At 32.7% G+C, this 14,149-nt stretch overlaps 1 long non-coding RNA gene across 1 annotated transcript; it reads left to right on the forward strand.

Moving 5' to 3' along the window:
• Positions 1-2,647: 2,647 nt before the first annotated feature.
• Positions 2,648-3,630, forward strand: LOC139868425 (uncharacterized). Its single transcript, XR_011765967.1, has 3 exons — positions 2,648-2,877; positions 3,352-3,401; positions 3,483-3,630. It is a non-coding gene; the product is annotated as an uncharacterized lncRNA (long non-coding RNA).
• The last annotated feature ends 10,519 nt before the right edge of the window (positions 3,631-14,149 follow it).

The raw sequence follows: 14,149 nt of genomic DNA on the forward strand, positions 1-14,149 counted from the left end.
CTCGGAAGAGATTGTCGAGCGGCCAACGCTTCGAGTACGTCCGATTTGATGGCGTTTCTGACAACGATTCCTTCACGAAAGCTTTAAACAACATACATGTCAACGGGAGGTAGATTCGTGCCTACAAGGCAATCGAGAGAGATATAACCAGACGTGTACAGAATAAAGGTAGTGTTTCCAACCTGAATGCCGATGATTATGGCCGTGCTCCTAACCTAAATGTCGATGATTATGAAGAATTTCCACATGCCCCTTGGAGTCGTGTTTCGTCAAACTCGTCAAATACAATCAGTTGGGAAGGTAAAACCTTCATTGATTCTCTTGTTGGGGCTAATAAATCAAATTGTATCGAGATAAAAGTCGATGGTAAATGGATCGATTTTGATCTTCCAAAATCGATGAGCAATCATAAAATTGTTTTTAGTTTCAACAAGGACCGGAATTTGTGGTCTTTGGTCGAAGTTAGTAAGTCTCGTTTCGAAAATGTTGACGGTGGGATTCAATCGGAGCCAGCCAAGGGATCTAATTTGAGTGATATTGAATCGTCATATATGGGCCCAGATTCTTCATGTGAGTTTAATGTAACAGCAATTGTGGGTGAGCATTGTAAAGATAATAAGAAGGATTTGCAGGCTGATAAACCTATTGAGAATGACGAAGAGGTTGATGATGGAGAGTCCATGTCGGCTGATGATGAGGTCGAAGAGGTTGAAGATGGAGAGTTCACTAATGTTGATTTTGGCGATAACATTGATCCACCACCGTCCGACGACTCTCCAGCCTCGATTTACACCCCGGATTTCAAATTAGATGGTGACCCGTTGCCCAAAAATTTTCAATCGCCGAGGTCGTCTGATGCAAGTTCCTATGTTGAAGGTACATGTTTCGAGGGACTCGTGAACTAGTCGCTTCTCCCTCCACTTCTTCTTCCGTTAAACTCTTAACAAAATTAACCACCTTTTCATCATCGGAATCAATGATAAAATCGAACATTTTGTATGCATTTTGCATTTTATGTGTTTTTTTTAGAGAAGAAAGATAGAAATATAGATATTGTGTGTGTAAAAATGATATATTTAGATGTGTATATATAGATAAATAAATTTAATTTTTTTATTCAAACATCAAAATGCAACGGATATATTTTTTGTGGCCAACCAAAAACACCCACGTGGACTCAACGGCCGTTGGAAGCACCGTTGGAGTCTCCCCAACGCCGGCAAAACGCCGGTGGCCAATGCCGGGATACGGCCGCGAGTTGGCGTTTCCGGCCTGCCACATAGGCACTAACGCCGTTGAAGATGATGCGTTACAACCGGTCTCATGGAATGCTTCTCGACCTCTCGCCGCCAAATCCACTCTTTTAATTATTGCCGAATTTTAATTATTGTGTTATTTTAATTATTGTAATGTTTTTAATTTTTAGTGAAATTTTAGTTTTATTCGGATAAGTATATATAATTTTAATAATTATAATTATTTAATTTTATAAAAAGAAAATTAAAAATATTGAGGAAGTATGGCATGGTTGGAAGCATTTAGTCCTGAATTAGTGCTGATGTGTCGCTGATGTGGCAGCTAATCATAGTGAGAAAGTTTGTCATGGTTGAGATTACTCTATAGGGTTTACAACATCAGGATTGCTAACAATTAGGGGTGTTCATCGGTTCGGTTTTCGGTTTATTCGGTTCGGTGTATTCGGTTTTGAATTTTTTTTGCGCAAAACCGAAAACCGAACCGAAAACCGAATTCAAAGTTAAAACCGAACCGAAAACCGAATTCAAATTCGGATTCGGTTCGGTTTTCGGTTAAAACCGAATATTATGAAAAAACTGAGAACGATGGTAGTTTAATTGTGGCGTTACTGATGTCTTAGTTATTTGTATCCTAAAACAATGACGTACTATTAAATTATTAAGAATTCGATGGTTTATTAATATTTACAGCTTAATTATGACGTTTACCACTTCTGTTATTAAGAAGAAGAACATAATAATTTGAGTAACTTAATTATAATGTGAGTTACCAAATCGTTATATGGGTGAGAACATATATTATTGATTGGGTTCCAAATTATAATGACATTAAACCATAAATATACAAATTAAATATATAAAAATTTTGAATTCGGTTTTCGGTTAAACCGAATTCAGAATTTTCAAAATCGAAAACCGAACCGAAAACCGAATTCAAATTTGGTTTCGGTTTGACTCGATCCGAAAACCGTTTTTCAAATTCGGTTTGATTTTTTTCGGTTTGTTGTCGGTTTGGTTTTCGGGTTTCACGGTTTCAAACCAAATACTGACCACCCCTACTAACAATCGATCCGACGCCAGCATGTGTGGCGTGAAAAGTCCTTTAATCTATATTCTATATCTATCTATATCTATATTCTATATCTATATCTATATCTATATCTATTCTATATAATATATAATAACAAAAGCTAATCATTATTCTTAAAGCTTACTTGGCAAAAAAACCATCCATTAGATGTAATTTCATTTTTAAATCACAACCATCGATAAACAGTCAACATTTGTGTCTCTCTTCTATTCTTAATTGTTTATTTACAACAATACCCCGTGTTCCACTCAAAAAAATAAAATACGGGCGTCTACTGTATCCATTCCATTATCAACAAGAACCCGCAAAGCATTCATACACGAAAAATTAAAATTAGGGTTCGCTGGAGGCAGACGCTGATTGATACTGTTAGATGTGGTGATGAACAAATGGCGAAATACAATGGTAAAAGAAAACGTTTGTTTGAAGAAACCACAATCAGATGTTGATTTTTTTTTCCTGGTTTTATTGAAGGAGTAATCATGACATTAGATGGCTAAAACTGTTGTCCCTTTCTTCGATTGATATGATGTGAGTTTTCTTTTCTTCTGGTGTCCACATTATTTTTGAAACCTCTGAATATGTTGTAATCTATTTGCACATTCGAATGGTGAGAACGTCTTGTGATTTTGGTTTATTATTTTAAATAAATTAGGTTTTATATGACTGATTGTGTATATAAGTATTATTCTACAAATGTTTTATTGAACTTATGTTATTTGTCGATGAGAATTTATTCTAAGTTCGCTATTATGTCAATTTATATATTTTTTGGATGTAATTCGGCTTTAGTCAATTAACTTAACAATTTGCCCTTTGCTGGCCTTCTAATGTGGCAATAATATGTTTCACTTGCTTTTAGTCATTTGAATGACTGTTATTATAATTTGCTCTTCAACTGTCAATAGTATGTTGACTTTGTTTAGTATGGATTCTATATGCACGTTGCAATTGAGATTTTGAATCAGTAGAAACAAAAATTGAATGGTTGCTTATGTAAAATAGATTATCCAAATCCTTTCCAAGCATGTGTTGATGGCAACCTTCCTTTGCTGGTAATATTACTATCTTCCTTTCGAACGATTTTTTTCTGCTATTAAAAACAGATTAATAAGTGATTTTTTTTTTTTGAACAGCGATTGGGATCACCTGAGGGGGACTAAACCACCCGTTGCGATCATCTCCCGTTTCGACTATGCTGATGCAACGATAATAACCCCGCCCCCATCGCTGCCCGGGAGGAAACTTTGAAACCGATCCAAGGGCACGGCCAAGTAAAACCCCCTCCCCTTTACAAAAATAACTTTTTTACAAAAATATTTATCGCTTTTCTTGGTGATGAATCTATAGGTGGATACGGGTCTTAATTACTTGGATTGAACAGAAAAGGAATGAACTATCAGGAGGAGCAAGTTCTACAAGGACTCACAAAGAACTCGGTGGGATGGCGATCACAGTTCTCATTGATGGGTTTCATAGTCAAAGAGATGATTTACTAAATACTTTCAGAAAGTTTTCTTTTAGTATTTTTAGTAGTCCCTTTCCAGTAAAAGAATATGATGAGTGTATGGGATAGAAAAATACGGAGTGTCTATGAAGTGGACTTTTTCGTCCAATTTGGCGGTTTGAAGATTTAGCAGCTAATATGACTCCAAAGACCCGCTCATACGATATAAATATATTAGGAAGACCACCACCCATATATCATTTGGTGTGTATAGTTTGTTGTTAATAAATCTTTTGTGTGCAGGTACATGATACAAAGCTCATAAGGAATTAGCAAACTCCCCAATCAAAGCATTATGGATTCAGTGAGATTGTTACTCATGCAGCTGCTAAAAAAGTAACACGTAGAAATAATGGAAGAATGATGCCAAATACCGAGGTAGTTATACTTTTAGCTATAAGAGGAGATCTATTACGGAGTATAAAGAAGAAGAAATGGCATTGCTTAAGAAATTGTTCATTTATGGCCTACCTATTCTTCGACCTCATAGTAGTATTGCTACCTATTGTTCATTTATGGCTACCTGTTAATTCTTTCTTTGTATCAATAATATAGTTTGATCTTTTTGTTACAAAAATATTCTTTAATTCTTTGTGTGTCAATGTTTCGAACTTATACATATCTGGTCTCAAAAGAGGTTTCATATTCTATTATATCAAAAGTCCGCGAAGTCGCGGGCTATTAATAGCAGTTTGTAAAAAAAAAGCGAACCATGAATTTCCACACTAGGGTAGCCAATTCCAAGCTATTTGCCAAATTGAAAATACAAACAGATTAGCAATAATTATATTTATTTCTATGTATTAAAAAATAGATTGATCATTTAAAGAATGCGTGTATTCATATCATATCAAACAATTCTTAGATAAAAAAGAAAAGAAAAATTCATTATTGTTATAATTTAGTAGGCTTATAACTACCTTTGTTATAATTCAGTAGCCTTATAACTACCTTTAGTGGTTTATGTTCAATTTATGTGAAAGAAGAAAGAAGAGAGTAAATTCTTATTGAAGAATGGTGTACATACTGATTACAATCGATAACATACTTATAGTACAATAATTCACTGTGCAGTTAGGTGGAACAGTAATATTCGTGATCTACCAAATATATTGATTCACCAAATTTTACTTTATCAAAAGTGTCGGCCACTACACCATGACACTTGACTTATAACACTCCCCCTTGGACGACAATTTTGTTTCACTAGAGATCAACTACAAGTTACTGCCTCGTTAAAAAACCTTGCTAAAGAAAAATCCAGTGGGATAAAAACTTTAGCTAAGGGAAAAAGAGTGCAGCATAGAGTTGACCCCCCCTCAAGTAGACATCGTTGAGTCATCACATCTTTTGATCTTGCCTCATGCCAATATTGTGAACGTGTGTTCTGAAAACAGCAGTTAGAAGTGCTTTGGTTAAAAGATCGGCAGAGTTTTGCTGGATTGAACATATCTCATCTCAATCTGGTTGTCCTTGATGAGATCTTGAGTGTATGAGAAGAATCTAGGAGGTATGTGTTTTGATCGGCCACTTTTGATATACCCTTCTTTCATCTGTGCTATGCAAGCTGTATTATCTTCATATATAGTTGTTGGACTTTTATCGCGTTCTAGTCCACAAGAATCAGTAATGAGTTGTGTCATTGATCTCAACCAAAAACATTCCCGAGTGGCTTCATGTAATGCAATCACTTTAGCATGATTTGATGATGTTGCAACAAGTGTTTGTTTTTGAGAACGCCATGATATTGCGATGCCTCTATTTAGGAATACATATCCAGTTTGAGATTTAGCTTTATGTGGATCAGATAAATAATCTGCATCTGTATAACCAAACAAATCTTGTTTCGAGTTGTTAGAATAAAATAATTATAAATCGGTAGTTCCCCGAAGGTATCAAAATATGTGTTTGATCTCATTCCAATGTCCTTTTGGTAGGGGTTGAGCTGAACCTTGTCAACAAATTAACTGCAAAAGACATGTCAGGTCTTGTACAATTTGTAAAATACATAATAACCCCAATTGCACTAATATATGGAACTTCTGAACCAAGAATATCTTCGTGATCTTCTAGAGGATGAAATGGATCAGTATCAATATTGAGATCTAACAACCATAGGAGTACTTAATGGTTTTTATCTTGTCCATATTAAAATGTTTTAAAAATCTTTTCGGTATAAGTTGTTTGATGTATAAGTAAGTCATTAGTCATATGCTCAATATGTAAATCAACGTATTACTTGATTTTTTTTTTCATTTCAAAATCTTTCTCTAGAAGTTGAATGGCTTCATAGATTTCTTTATTTAAGATAATTGATATAAACAACTATGTTCACATATCCGAACATTGTTTTTATAAAACACACATGCAAATAAGTTTATATGTATACCCTTTTCTTATCAAATAGTCATTTAATGGGTTATACCACATACGTCCTGATTGTATAAATCCATTTAAAAATCTTTGTGATTTAATGGAATACATTCCCTTGGATTTTGCATTAGATGTTTCTGATACCTTAAACCCTTCATGGATATTCATGTATATCACTATCAAGTGATTCATTTAAATAAGTAGTAATAACATCCATGAGATGCATTTCTAAATTTTTAGAAACTGTTAGGCTGATTAAGTATCTAAAAGTAATTGCATCCATAACAGGAGAATAAGTTTTCCTCATAAACCATTCATGGTCTTTGAGAGAAATCTTGAGTTACAAGTATAGCTTTATCTTGTAACTTCATTTTTCTCATTTCTTTTTCGGATAAAAATTCATTTTTTATCTCATACGTTTCACATCTTTAAAAGTGATAACGATTGATCCGAAAACTTTTCTTTTATTGAGCGATTCTAATTTAGCTCGTATTGCTCCTTTCTATTGAGCTTAATCATGTCTATTTTGATATTCAATGACAGATTTTGGTTCCAGATCATCATCTTTATTCATGATGTCATTATATGAAAATATCTCATCAAGATTTTTCATTTCATTTCGGTTCCATAATATTGCATAATTTATCGCAATTTATGTATTTACATTTAACAATATCCTCTGCAAAAGGAATATTGATTTGTGGTTCTTCTTGAACACTTTCTTTTACTTCATTATCAGCTGATTTTCCTTTTCGAAGATTTTTATCTTTGGAACCAATTGGTCTTCCACGTTTCAGACGTGGCAAAGACTCATGAGTGACATTATTGCCAGTTTTTGGAATTTCAATTCGAGCTGGAGCATTTCCTATTATAATATATGATTTAGTCACTCTTTTTTGTATCTTTAAATGCATAAAGTAATTAATTTGCAAGTTCTTGCATATGCATTATTTTTTGAACTTTCGTTTCGCATTCTTTTGTGCGAGTTCTATATACCTTAATTGATGTTCACATCATGAAGCATCTTTTTCTTTATTTTTCATTTCTCCCCCTATTTGAATAATTTTTTTAAAATGACAATCAGCAAAACGTGCTGTAAAAACATCACCCGTCATGGGTTCAATATATCTTATGATTGAAAATGTTTCATATCTAACACATATTTCAATCCTTCTTTGAGGAACCATTTGTTGTGGTGGTGCAATTAAAAATACACTCTACAACCAAATGTTCTAAGATGGAAAATATTTGGCTCTCGACCAAAATTAAGTTGTTAACGGAGAATATTTATGACTTGCACTTAGTTTAATGCGAAATAATGTCGCACCATGTAAATTTACATGTCCCCATAAAAATATTAAGAGTTTTGTACTCATTACCAATTGTCTAGTTGTAACGACCCTGGAATTTTCAACGTTATTTTATTAATAATTGTTATTATTAATACGTGTGATTAAACGAATGTATGTTATTACATTTACATGTTACCATGATTGCCCGTACTTGACTTTTAAGTGCCCGAAACGTCTTTGTGACATTCGGAACTTTCACGAATAATATTTTTAGATATCATTTACATTCATGATTAAATTTATTAATCATTTTAATTAACTAAGGCTATTAGTTAGTTACTTGGGCTTTAATTGGTTTAACTTGTGATTTATTTGAACTTGGGCTTTGTTAGTATAATGGACTCATGTTATTGGACTTTCAAGCCCACCCTACCTTTTAAGTGGACTTAGTTAGCCCACTCTTCCACTTGTAAGTATTACTTGAAACATTAACTAGTTAGTTGAAATACTTGGAATCTAGTTGCACACCTTCCCCATGCATGCACCCTTAATATCCACACTTTTAAGCTTTAGCATCTAAGTAACCATTGAACACTTCTCCCTCCCTCCAAAAATCTGCTGTAGCCGTGATTTAGTGAGAGCTCAAAAGGGATTCAAATCTTTTTTTTTTTACTACTTCATTCACTAGTTTCATTTACACTTCACACACACATTACTTGCATCTTATTTTCTCTATTTACTTTCTCTCTTTTCTATTCATACTTGTAAGTATTATGAAGTTCTTTCCTCTTCTTCTTTTCTTTACAAAACCAAACCTAAAGCACTCTTAATCATCATCATCATTTGTTGTTGTTTGATACTTGTCTTGTTAGTTACTTATTAGTTGTTATTAATTACTTACTTTGTAGTTACTTGTTACTTAATTACTAGCTTTCAAGAATCAAACTTACTAGTTTGATTCTTCATAATATCTTGTATTTTCAAGAACATACAAGAACAAACTACCTAGTTATGTTCTACATACATTATGTTAAAAGATTTAAAGTTCTTGTGTTGTAACTTATACTTGAAGTACATGAAGTGAACTTAATGTTTACTTTCTAAATCTTTAAAGTATGAAACTCATGAACTTATTTACTTGATTATTTAGTTTTACTTGCACTTTAATTTTATGATTTTGGTTGTTGTTGGTCAAGTACTACAAGTTAGTCTTGATCTCATATCTCTTGGAACTTAAAGTTAACTTAAAAGTTCAAGAACATGTAAATGAGTTTTCTTTAAAAATAACTTTGTATACTTATGCTTGATCTAGACTTTTGAATCTTGGATCTTCAAGATCTAACTAAAGAACTATGTTCTACATCTTAAGATCTTGATTAGTTAGTTCATTTTCAAGTTTGTAACTTATTATTAGTCTTATAGTTCATGTAAGTGTCAAACCTAAGACTTTGATGTAACTTTGGTTCATCAAACTACATGCAACTCTTAAGTGAGTTGTGCTTCATGTCTTAGACTTGCACTAGAGTTATGATGGTCAAGACTTGGTTAAGATGATATAGACACATCAATGAGTTGTACACTTGAAGCTATATGCATCAAGGATGAGAACCATGATGAACATCAAACACCAAGACCACCGGAACCCTTTTAAACTTACTGTTTATGTCCAAAACTTTCTGACCTGATGCTTCTAGAACATACCAGTAGACCTGGGCTGTTCTAACCTTGATTTTTAGATAGAACTTTTCGAGTAGATAACTTTTCATATAGGACTCGTCTTAATCTGAGTTACGGTTTAGGATTTATGGCCCTCCGATCGTCACTATGTCCTTTAACGTTGTGCAGAAATTTCTGACCTACTCGCACTTAGACCGTCGCCACGGTCAAACGAAGACGAGTTTGCTTCTGTAAATTTTACCACACTTAAGGGACTCATATACGGAGCCATGGCCACTGGTCTCACCTTAATTCAGTAAGGGTAGAGGCCGTGGTGACTGATCGAAGTCAGCCTTTGTTTTAAACTACTTTCATAAACGAAACAAAGGTTTTACGCCTTTTGTTTGATGATGAATGATGATGACCCTTAAGACCTTAATTACATACTTTTAAACCTATTAAGACGATTTACTAACTTAGTACTATTTGCCTTAGGTTGAGGACCTTCGGACCGATTATTTGCACACCTTTCCCGACTACTACTTTACCGCTACATATCATTGTGAGTTATAGCATTCCCTTTTTACTTTAACTTATTTTGGGAACTGAGAATACATGCGGATTTTATGTTTTACATACTAGGCACGAGTACTTAAACTTATATATGTGTGGGTTATATAACGGCAGAAACATTCCCTTTAGCTCGGTAACGTTTAGTCATTGGTTTTTGAACCGGTGAACGCGAATCTTAGATATGGATCCATAGGGTTTGACATCCCCACTCGGGCTAGTAGCGCTAGCATTTAACGAGTGTTTAATACTTCGTAAACATACGCACTTTCCAAGTGTACTTTCAGGGGGTATAAACGTTAGGTCTAGTTACCGGGTGCCCACGGTTAACATATACTTTATCATACTGTTTTGAAACGCTCTTTGTAGCACTGAAATCTCGTGGCCTACCTTACATACTGTTATACTTAAACTATAGCTCACCAACCTTTGTGTTGACGTTTTTAAGCATGTTTTTCTCAGGTGCTTGAGGTTAGCTTCCGCAGTGTACTAGTCGTGCTGTAGACACCCGCTGCTTAGAGTTGCTATCGCATGAACTACTTTATTTTGCATTCAAACATTCGTACTTTTGAACTATGACTTGTAACGGCCATTGTGGTCATATACACTTATTATTTGCTTCTACTTAGTGAAGCATGCTTTTGAAATGTAAAACATTTGATGTCGGTTATGACGTCACCTTTTTATCGTGAATGCAACTTCTTTAATTACAGCATATAGTACTTAACCTTGTAATGATCCTGTTGTTGATGATTCGTACACGATGGTTTTGTACGGGGCATCACATTTGGTATCAGAGCATTGGTTGTAGGGAATTAGGTTGCATTAGTGAGTCTAAGACCGACCCGAGTAGGATTCACTAATAGGACTAATCTACAACTTGCTAGTTTACTTGTTTCTGCTGAATTTACTGCATGCTACTGCTTACTTTTTTCGCTATATGCCGTATGCTACTACATGATTTCACTACTGCATGATGCTACTTGCTTTCGATTGCATGCTACTTTCATACGAATTACTGTTATTGCCATGCTAGTTACCGTTATACATGATTTAAACTGTTGGCCTATTATTTGCTTGCTTTATGACATACTGACATGGAAAATTTATTTTTCCTTGTTCAGATGTCGGATGTTCCACCTGCTGGCATTTCGGGCAGTACAGACTCAGACCCCGTCGCCCTACCTACTGCTACACCTGCTGCTGCTACTGCCGATACACTGGCCCCGACACCCACTAGTGATCCCGGCGCTTCTACTTCCGGAGCTGGTACTAGTGCACCTGCCCCAGTGTCTGCTCCCGGACCCTCGAGGTCACAGCCCCGCATTGGTGGTATTGAGATCCCCGCGGAGTTCGGGGAAGGGCCGTTTCGTAACCACATGCGCACACCTTGCCGATGCACTCCCAACGGACGTTTAGTTGTGATTCCGCCAGGCAGACACAGACAGATGTTGGCCGCCTTCGGACGCTTCGGATTACTAGCTCAGCCACTGTAGTGACCCGAACTTTTCCATGTTTATATATATTAATAGAGATTGATATTTACATGATTAAATGTTTCCAACATATTAAGCAATCAAACTTGTTAAGACTTGATTAATTGAAATAGGTTTCATATAGACAATTGACTACCCAAGTTGACCGGTGATTCACGAACGTTAAAACTTGTAAAAACTATATGATGACATATATATGGTTATATATATAGTTAACATGATATTATGATAAGTAAACATATCATTAAGTATATTAACAATGAACTACATATGTAAAAACAAGACTACTAACTTAATGATTTTGAAACGAGACATATATGTAACGATTATCGTTGTAACGACATTTAATGTATATATATCATATTAAGAGATATTCGTACATCATAATATCATGATAATATAATAATTTAAAATCTCTTTTGATATTATAAACATTGGGTTAACAACATTTAACAAGATCGTTAACCTAAAGGTTTCAAAACAACATTTACATGTAACGACTAACGATGACTTAACGACTCAGTTAAAATGTATATACATGTAGTGTTTTAATATGTATTCATACACTTTTGAAAGACTTCAAGACACTTATCAAAATACTTCTACTTAACAAAAATGCTTACAATTACATCCTCGTTCAGTTTCATCAACAATTCTACTCGTATGCACCCGTATTCGTACTCGTACAATACACAGCTTTTAGATGTATGTACTATTGGTATATTGTCACACCCCCAAATAGGGCCTAGGGTATTTGTGACTAATTATATCAAATCACAGTTGTATAAACGAGAACGACTCTATATGAGACGTTTTGAATAAAACATTTATTAATAAAACAGCGGAAGCATTAAAAGTTTTACATCAAATTTAAACTGAAATAATAATAATAGTCTTAATGCAAAGTAAATGTAATGAAATGAAGACTCCATGTAGCAGCATTCAATTCATCAGGTAGCAATCATGGCAATCATCTTATTCGTCACCTGAGACAAAACATGCTTAAAGTGTCAACCAAAAAGGTTGGTGAGTTCATTAGTTTATCAAAATCAATCATTTCCGTTATAATAATAGGCCACAAGATTTCAGTTTCATAAATATCCGTACACTAGAAAGTGTATAAAAGCATTCTATAAGTTGTAGGCACCCGGTAACAAGCCTTAACGTTCATGTTTTACCCTCTAAAGTACACCAGATCAGGTGTGTTTAAAATAACCTCGAAGTACTAAAGCATCCCATAGTCAGGATGGGGTTTGTCAGGCCCAATAGATCTATCTTTAGGATTCGCGCCTACCGTACATAGACAAGTAGTTTAATGTTACCAAGCTAAGGGTATATTTCTAGTTTAAACCCACGTAGAATTAGTTTTAGTACTTGTGCCTATTTCGTAAAACATTTATAAAACAGCGCATGTATTCTCAGCCCAAAAATATATATAAAAAGGGAGTAATGAAACTCACCTTAAATAGCAGTTGAAGTATTCCACGCAAGAAAGGAAAGTAAAGCAAGTAAGTGACCGAGATATCAACTAGAAGTAGTTCTTTAAGAGAGAAATGAGAGATTAAGGTGTAAGTTTGAAATGAGAAATGTATGTGGTATTTATAGTTGAAAATGTTAGGTAAAAAAAATTAAAATAAAATAAGTAAATCTTAAAAGTTAAAATAAGAAAAATTATTTTGTATTTTTATTAAAAGTAAATCTTAAAAGTTAAAATAAGAAAAAGTAGTTTGTATTTTTATTAAAAGTAAAATCTTAAAAGTTAAAATAAGAAAAAGTAGTTTGTATTTTTATTAAAAGTAAAATCTTAAAAGTTAAAATAAGAAAAAGTATTTTGTATTTTTATTAAAAGTAAATTTTAAAAGTTAAAATAAGAAAAAGTAGTTTGTATTTTTATTAAAAGTAAAATCTTAAAAGTTAAAATAAGAAAAAGTAGTTTGTATTTTTATTAAAAGTAAAATCTTAAAAGTTAAAATAAGAAAAAGTATTTTGTATTTTTATTAAAAGTAAATCTTAAAAGTTAAAATAAGAAAAAGTAGTTTGTATTTTTATTAAAAGTAAAATCATAAAAGTTAAAATAAGAAAAAGTAGTTTGTATTTTTATTAAAAGTAAAATCTTAAAAGTTAAAATAAGAAAAAGTATTTTGTATTTTTATTAAAAGTAAATCTTAAAAGTTAAAATAAGAAAAAGTAGTTTGTATTTTTATTAAAAGTAAAATCATAAAAGTTAAAATAAGAAAAAGTAGTTTGTATTTTTATTAAAAGTAAAATCTTAAAAGTTAAAATAAGAAAAAGTATTTTGTATTTTTATTAAAAGTAAATCTTAAAAGTTAAAATAAGAAAAAGTAGTTTGTATTTTTGTATTTATTTATTAAAAGTAGATATAGTTTTGATTTTTTTTTTGTATAAAATTCTAAAAAAAAAATTTGTTTAATATATTTCTAAGAACATTTAACATTTTATTTCTATATTTGTTTAATTATTAAATACGAATTTTATATAAAAATTATTATTATATTTAGTTTTTATAAAAATTAAAATTTATGATTATTAATTTATAGTTTTTATTAGTTTTATAAATGTTTTAATATTATGTATTATTTAGTTAATTATATATTCTATTAACTAAATAACAAAAGTAATATAAATATTATATATATATTCATTGATGTAATTATGTTATATTATATATCATAATCTTATTTATAATATTTATAATTATATTATTTATTTTAAGCGTACGTTTATTCGGTCAACGTTAAATTTATTCGTATATAACAACTCTAGGTATTTTAGTAAAATCGGAAGTCGAAAAGTGAGGGTTGTTATAGTACCTACCCGTTAAAAGAAATTTCGTCCCGAAATTTAGTTTTTGCCATCAATCAGCGTTGTTCGTACCTAAACGAGGATAT

Source organism: Rutidosis leptorrhynchoides, chromosome 1 (assembly GCF_046630445.1).
Source record: "Rutidosis leptorrhynchoides isolate AG116_Rl617_1_P2 chromosome 1, CSIRO_AGI_Rlap_v1, whole genome shotgun sequence".
NCBI classification, from domain to species: domain Eukaryota; kingdom Viridiplantae; phylum Streptophyta; class Magnoliopsida; order Asterales; family Asteraceae; genus Rutidosis; species Rutidosis leptorrhynchoides.